Source organism: Salvelinus sp. IW2-2015, linkage group LG25, assembly GCF_002910315.2.
Source record: "Salvelinus sp. IW2-2015 linkage group LG25, ASM291031v2, whole genome shotgun sequence".
In the NCBI taxonomy this organism is placed as follows: Eukaryota; Metazoa; Chordata; class Actinopteri; order Salmoniformes; family Salmonidae; genus Salvelinus; species Salvelinus sp. IW2-2015.
In genome coordinates this window covers 19477434-19483652 of record NC_036865.1, presented here as the reverse complement: position 1 = coordinate 19483652, position 6219 = coordinate 19477434, and positions in this window count along the sequence as shown.

Genomic DNA, 6219 nt, shown 5'->3' with positions numbered 1-6219 from the left:
CATTCTGAAAGGATACTCTGCGCTTCACGCGACATTAGAGCGCGGTAACACTTTGCATTTCACGGTTGGCTTGAGCGTCATGGGGTATTTGGACAAAGATGTGTGGTATCTTTTCAGCAGGCCCGGGCTGCTCTGTCTTCGTCTGCGCCGATACTGATAGGACTACTGAGTCATTCTGCTGAGAAGGCAGAGGAAGTAACTGCAGCGTATATGTAATTTATACAATTGGAAATAGGGAAGCCCTAAACCCCCCTACAGATACACGCAGGCATGCACACAAGGATGCGCGTGTGCTTGTTAACACACACTATGTGGAAACACAAAACAAAGTCGCATGCCAATTTTTGCAGCAGATTCAATGTCAACTGAGGATGTGTAGGTAACAATGTCTATTATCAATGTGTTTCTGAATTTTGGTCCAATACAGGGCATATGAACACTTCTGGAGAGCTTTAAAGGACAAATAGTTTGCCTGCATATTAAAATGCATTCATTTTGAGGAGGATTACTTTGTGGGGTTATGGGCAGGCGAATTAAACACCCATAAGCCCATAATCACCATGGCATTACAAATGCAGCACACTCTGATGAGATTCAAACTGTATACCTCACTCTGATTCAGTAAGGCCAGTTCTCCCTTTTTAGTAGCGAGATTAACTGGTTTAAAACCGACCCGGCGCTAGAATGAATCAATTGGAGTGCATTTGATTTCCATAGGCGGGTCCGTTTTTTACACGGGACCTCCTATCACGGGACCTCCTATGTGTCGCGCACTTGCGCTTTCACAATTTTTTAAATGGGTGTATTGGTAAAGACCATAAGCAGCTCGTGAGTTTGAAGTTTGGGGAAGTTTACAAGTTATCCTATCATTCATACCGATCTGCGTGCAATTCATGATTATTTTTATATGCACATTTTCGTGGAACAGTTTCATTTCAATAATAACTAGCCTCTGCCATATGGACACATTGCTACGCTGTGATCCATTAGCAGCTAAAGAAATTAGAGCATAGAACTCATGGATAGCCTATAGGCCAATGCAGCAAAAGGCTTATAACTTCCATCATCAACTAAGTCAAATATACTGAACAAAAATATAAATGTAACATGTAAAGAGTTGGTCCCATGTTTCATCAGCTGAAATAAAATATCCCAGAAATGTTCCATACTCACAAAAAGCTTAGGAATGTCCACCAGAGCTGTTGCCAGAGAATGTAATGTTCATTTCTCAAACGTCATTTTAGAGAATTTGGCAGTATGTCCAACCGACCTCACAACCGCAGACCACGTGTAACCACGTCAGCCCAGGACCTCCACATCCGGTTAATTCACCTGCGGGATTGTCTGAGACCAGCCACCCGGACAGCTGATGAAACCGAGGAGTTAAAAACTCATTCTGATTGACTGGGCCAGGCTCCCAAGTGGGTGGGCCCATGGCATTTTCAATTGACTGATTTCCTAATTTTAAGTGTAACTCAATAAAATCATTGAAATTGTTGCATGTTGCATTTTATATTTTTGTTTCTAGGCCTAAAGCTGAGAAAAAATAACTGAAAATATCCTGATGAAAATTCCACTTCTTTCTATCTGTCTTGACTTGAGCTGTTGCTAGTGAAGTTCAACATTGTATCAAATTATCACAGAAAGCTGTTTTTATGACGTTTCCACTGGATATAAGGGATCATCAGATCATGATATTTTGCTATTTCACACAGAGACTTGGTGATTATCACGGCTGGGAGTGTTGGAAAGATTTTTCAAATACTGAGGAACTATCATTCGCAATAGATATTAAAAAACACTGTTGACTTGTGTGAGACTAAGAAAAAAATGGTGGTGTAGCCCACTTGGTGAGTTAAGACAATCAGAAATAAGACATTGACAAATGGGCACTTTCCTACATATGCATGCATTCTGGAGAGAGACGCACCACATCTTCACCACACACCCCGCTCCTTCTTCTTGATGCAGCCTTTGATATTATGCTCAAGACACATATTTTAGACGCTTTTCACTAACAGCCACAACTCAATCAGCTAGGCCAGTGGTTCCCAAGCTTTTTGTCCCGTACCCCTTCAAACATTCAACCTCCAGCTGCGTAACCCCTCTAGCACCAGGGTCAGCGCACTCTCAAATGTATTTTTTTTGTTGCCATCATTGTAAGCCTGCCACACACACACTATACGATACATTTATTAAACATATGAATGAGTGAGTTTTTGTCACAACCCGGCTCGTGGGAAGTGACAAAGAGCTCTTATAGGACCAGGGCACAAATAATAATATTATAATAATCAATAATTTTGCTCTTTATTTAACCATCTTACAAAAAAAACGTATTCGAATATTGTGAATAACTCACCACAGGTTAATGAGAAGGYTYTGCTTGAAAGGATGRACATAACTCTGCAATGTTGGGTTTTATTGGAGAGTGTCTCAGTCTTAAATKATTTTCCACAGACAGTCTGTGCCTGTATTTGGTTTTCATGCTAGTGAYGGCTGAGAATCCACTCTCACATAGGTATGTGGTTGCAAAGGGCATCTCTGTCTTAACAGCACGATTTTCCAAGGCAGGATATTCTGAGCGCAGCCCAATCCAGAAATCTGGCAGTGGCTTCTGATTAAATTACATTTTCACAGAACAACTTGTTCAAATTTCGATGAGGCTCTCTTGTTCAGATATTGTAAGTGGACTGGAGGCAGGACATGAAACGGATAAGAATCCAGTTGTTTGTGTCATCCTTTTTGGGAAAGTACCTGCGTAATTGCTCACTCAACTCACTCAGGTGCTTCGCTATATCACATTTGACATTGTCCGTAAGCTTGAGTTCATTTGCACACAAAAAATCATACAATGATGGAAAGACCTGTGTGTTGTTCTTGTTAACGTGCTTCTACACCTGCATTGCTTGCTGTTTGGGGTTTTAGGCTGGGTTTCTGTACAGCACTTTGTGACATCAGCTCATGTAAGAAGGGCTTTATAAATACATTTGATTGATTTGATTGATTAACGCAGACAGAGAAGAGCTCCAACTTCTTAATCATAGCCTCAATGTTGTCCCGCACATTGAATATAGTTATGGAGAGTCCCTGTAACCCTAGATTCAGAGAGTCCCTGTAATCCTAAATTCAGAGAGTCTCTGTAACCCTAGATTCAGATCATTCAGGTGAGAAAAAACATCACCCAGACAGGCCAGTCTTGTGAGAACCTCGTCATTAWMCAAGCGGTCAGACAAGTGAAAACTATGGTCAGTAAAGAAAACTATAAGCTCCTCTCTCGATTAAAAAAAAGTGCCCCTTGATAACCAGTGCACTTCTGTATGTTATAACAGCATTACATGGTCACTGCCCGTATCATTGCATAGTGCAGAAAATACACAAGAGTTCAAGGGTCTTGCTTTAACAAAGTTAACCATTTTCACTGTAGTGTCCAAAAGTCTTTCAAGCTGTCAGGCATTCCCTTGGCAGCAAGAGCCTCTCGGTGGATGCTGCTGTGTACAGTTACCAATCCACGATGTCTCGTTATCATGGCTTTTGCACCATCAGTACAGATACCAACATGAGCAGCAGCTACGTTTGGCTACATACGGACTGTTAGTCGAATTCCCACGAGAGAGTAGCGGTTAATGTGATTGGATGTTAATTATTTGACTAGGATACCTGTATTTGACATCATGTTGTTATTTTTCTGAACACTAGATGGTTGAATTTTATTTTTGACAGTGAAACGAGGCTACTCAGGCGTGAAAAAAACCTCATGCAAATGTATAGCCCAGTTGGAAAATATCAATGGACTGTTTTATAAATGTGAAGAATATTATTATTATTATTATTATTTATTTTTAGGCGTACCCCCGACGGCATTACGCATACCCCAGTCTGGGAATAACTGAGCTAGACCTATTGCCACGTGCACTACCTAAACTGTGGGGTTCCCAAACACACTTGTGATTTGAAACAATCCATAGCATTTTATTTAAAGAAGCTAATGATCCCCGTTGGCTAAGTCATGCTCCCCAATGAAGTATTTTGAATGATTTTATTTAGACAGGAGTAATTATATAATTTAGGTGAAACATCAATTTACTTTACAGCAATCCATCAACCTAACAGTGCACTGTGCACTCGCCAACTTTCCTTTCCAATTCACAAGAGGCTGAAATCAGAGATCTGTATACAATGATGAGATGCTCATGTCTCCGTCCTAACAATGGGAGTCTTTGTCCCAAAGGCGGGAAAGGTCTGCATGTTCTCATAGAAACGTATTGGGCTTACACTGGACATATTCTGGCAAGAGTGGGCTCTCTCGTTTCGCCTCTTCCTCTCTGCTGAAACTATATCACCGGAGAAAGCATCCGCTCGAGCGAAACAGCGCCCCTCTATATGTAGCCCGTGTCTGATGCTGACTGGCCAGAAATAGTATGACATGCCATACTCTTTTGGCCCGGACATCAGACACATGGTGTACACATACTGAGACAGAGGAGCGCTGTTTCTCTCGCTCGGATGCTTTAACTGAGATTGATGCCTCTTTCTGTTGGTGCGCGTCTCGGTCAAATATATTATTTGGACTAGCAAGGAGGTACGGTAGGTTGGGCCAGGCCCCCTAACTCCCGCCCATAACGCCAGCCCTGGCCCAAAAAATATATTGCTCTCTCTACAGCTATTTGTATGAGAAAAGTTGCTTGGGCAATATTACTCTCAAACCAAGCTATTAATTCAAATATAACCAAATACATACAGTGTGTGTTATGACGTGTGAACACTGGCACATCATATCAACTGGAGTCCTACTACACTAGCCTCTTGAGTGTGGTCTAGACAAGTAGTTTGTGTGTTTGTCCACAGTGTTAGTTTATATCAGGCCAGTGTTTGTGAGACAATTGGTAATGAACCCATGTTGTTTAATTGCAGTGCTTTAATTAACAGAGAAAACAGATTAAGACAGCATCTGTTTCGGATTTGTCTGTTTACATAGCAATTCCATGTAATTAACTAACAGTTAAGTCATCTACAGCCAAACAGCCATTATAGCCTCTACTAGCTAAGTTAACTAACATGATTCTCTCGCTCATCTGCTTCTAGAGAGGAGGGAGTGGAGGATGAGTGATTCTGCAGCCCTCCCACCCGTAATCCTCCCTGCAGCCCCCTTCCCATGCTAACCCCTAGGGGGAGTCATCCTGCGTTAGCATCAGAGCCTTACGCGGGAGGGGATTCCGCTGAGCCTTCCACACTGATCTGTGGCCACACCAGTCCGTCCACCCCCTCTCCCTCCCCCTTTCTTCTCATTGCAGAGGCTCTTACTAAATGCACGCTTGCGTAACACGTGTGTTTGTGTGTCATATCTTCATTCTGTATTGTCATATTGCTCACTCTGTGGCACTTAGATCAGAGCCCACGTGAGACCATGGTGACAGAGAGAGGAGAGAAACACAAGGGAAAAAAGGAGAGACTCACCAAGCCATAGTGTGGCGGCAGGTAGCCTAGTGGTTAGAGCGTTGGGCCAGTAACCGAAAGGTTGTTAGATCGAATCCCTGAGCTGCCAAGGTAAAAATCTGTTGTTCTGTTAACCCACTGTTCCTAGGCTGTCATTGTCAATAAGAATTTGTTCTTAACTGACTTGCCTAGTCAAATAAAGGTTAAATAAAAATATTTGCTAGAGATTGAAGGCTGTGTGTTGGCTTTAGGCAGCCTGACATGGTTGGTTTAAAGAGGGATTGGGGTGTTGGTATGTGTATCTAAACATGTATGTTTCTATGGACTGCTTTAGTGCCCATCTCATTTTGGTCTCATCTGGACCAGAGAACTAATCTGGTCCTTTCACACACACTGTGGAGACTGGCAGGAGCCCAGCAACTGCACTCTAAGGGTGTAACACTTCACTGCCTCCCCTGGGGGTGAACACCGGACATGCAATGGGGTCACAGTCGTGTTGTGCTGTGTTGTGACAGGGCCTAACAGTTTACCAACACAGTCCGTCCAAATGGTGGTAATGTGTGAGTGAAATGGAGCTTGTCATCGATTTGCAGTGAGCTCAGTCTGTGCTGTTGGATTAATGGCCATGCACAAAGTGAGTTGACAGTGGTCATTCCATCCAAGTTATGAGTGGACATCTAGTAATAAGCAGCTATAAATAAGCAGAGAAAGACAGATGCAAGGAAGATTCTCTGCGAATAAATGCTTTTATCACAATGAGGGTGAGTCATTCACTTCCTAGGW